This window comes from Trachypithecus francoisi, unplaced genomic scaffold (genome assembly GCF_009764315.1).
Source record: "Trachypithecus francoisi isolate TF-2019V2 unplaced genomic scaffold, Tfra_2.0 Lachesis_group0, whole genome shotgun sequence".
Classification (NCBI taxonomy): domain Eukaryota; kingdom Metazoa; phylum Chordata; class Mammalia; order Primates; family Cercopithecidae; genus Trachypithecus; species Trachypithecus francoisi.
In genome coordinates, this window is record NW_022681453.1 from 79,777,926 (window position 1) to 79,779,977 (window position 2,052).

General features: G+C 44.4%; 1 pseudogene; it reads right to left on the reverse strand.

Moving 5' to 3' along the window:
• Positions 1–360: 360 nt before the first annotated feature.
• On the reverse strand, positions 361–1,609 carry LOC117078287 (annotated as a pseudogene).
• Between the last annotated feature and the right edge of the window lie 443 nt (positions 1,610–2,052).

Sequence of the window (2,052 nt, forward strand, 5' to 3'; positions counted from 1 at the left end):
CTCACCCCTCTAATCCCATCACTTTGGAAGGCCAAAGCAGGAGGATCACTTGAGTCCAGGAGTTCAAGGCCAGACTAGGCAACACACTGAGACACTGTCTCTACAAAAAAATTTAAAAATTAAAAACATTAGCCAGGCATGGTGGCACGCTTCTGTAATCCCAGCTACTCAGGAGGCTGAGGTGAGAGGATCATTTAAGCCTGGGAAGTCGAGGCTGCAGTGAACTGTGAGTACACCACTACACTCCAGTGTGGATGACCCTGTCTCCATAAAATAAATAAATAAAACTAATTTTAATTGCACTTTATATGACAAGTATTGTATCTTTAAGCCTACTAAATTTCTGATTTAAAAAAATTATTAAACAGTACTAAAAGCATAGTCATATTTGTTAAATTTCATATTGATAAGAACTGGTTTTGAATTCATATAAACATCTGCATTTGGCCAGTGTAAACAAAGACGATAGACGATGGTAATGGACCTTAATTAAACAGCCATGACTGCAATCCCATACTATTCCTTCCACTTTACCTACTCTGCGACTTTTAAACCGGGACAACAGATCATTGTGCTTCAATGGAGGCAGGTTTCTTTTTTTTTTTTTTGAGTTGGTGTCTCGCTCTGTCACCCAGGCTGTAGTGTAGTAGTGCAACTCTGCTCTCTGCAGCTTCCGCCTCCTGGGTTTAAGTGATTCTCCTGGCTTAGCCTCCTGAGTAGCTGGGATTACAAGAGCCCGCTACCACCCTCAGCTAATTTTTGTATTTTTAATGGAAACGGAGTTTCGCCACGTTGGCCAGGCTGGTCTTGAACTCCTGACCTCAAGTGATCCTCCAACCTCAGCCTTCCAAAGTGCTGGGATTACAGGCGTGAGCCACCACACCCGGCCCAATGTAGGCAGGTTTCTTATTTGAAATGGTCCATGTGGTCTAATATATTGTGGATGCTTCTTCCTTCCTAACTCATATGGGTTTCCATTGATATTTGTTCCTATAAGCTGCAATATTTGTTCCAAGAGACCTGATAGTGGCACTACACTAATTTCCAAACGCCTAGGATCCTCAGGATGATGCTTTAGTACCAGAGCAATTGCAAATTCATAATTAACCACAGAGGAATGACAGTAATGCTATTTGTAATTTTTCTCTTCTTGTGCCCAACCAGGAATATGTCCATGTTTCATCATGGACCAGATTCCTATTTAATTTTTCTGTTTCCTTTGCTGCTATCCAGCACTCTGGAGTAGCTTTGAAGTACTCCTCAACATTCCAGGAAAATTCTTTGAAGTTTTCTTTTGAATGTAGAAAATTTTAAAATCTTTTAACAGGTTGTTTGTTAGGTTTTCTATCTAATCAAGCCCAAAGGTATCTCTGTAAGTAGCAATGTAACAACATGTTCCGTCCACTTTTTCTGTTGGAATTGCACTGTGTATACCTCCACCTAATGCCTCATGACGTACAGTTTTCGTTGCCAAAACGTTAAATGACTGATGTTGCCTTTCGGTGGAGGGTTCCATTTTCACCTCCCTAGAAACACATGGCATTTTCCGCTCCTCGGAGTCGAGGCGCCTAGTGGTGAGCCCAGCAGGCGGTGCAAGAGTAAAGCGCATTTCTGAGCAGCGCCAAGCACAGGCGGGAAGAAAGCCCTGCGCAAGTAAGCCCAGGGCTCAGGCTGCTCACACCACATGCCCAGCGAAAGCTGCAGCCCGCGCCCCCAAAACCTTACTTCCATTTCTTTTTCTTTCTAGACTTCTTCCTTCAGGATTATGATGAAAAGGGAGAGGAATATGGGAATAGAGGCCGGGCGCGGTTGCTCACGCCTGTAATCCCAACACTTTGGGAGGCCAAAGCGGCCAGATCACTTGAGGTCAGGAGTTCGAGACCAGCCTGGCCAATATGGCAAAACCCCGTTGGGCATGGTGGCACACGACTGTAATCCCAGCACTTCGGGAGTTCGAGGCGGGCGGATCACTTGAGGCCAGGAGTTTGAAATCAGGCTGGCCAACATGGTGAAACCCCGTCTCCATTAAAAATACAAAAATTAGCCAGGTGT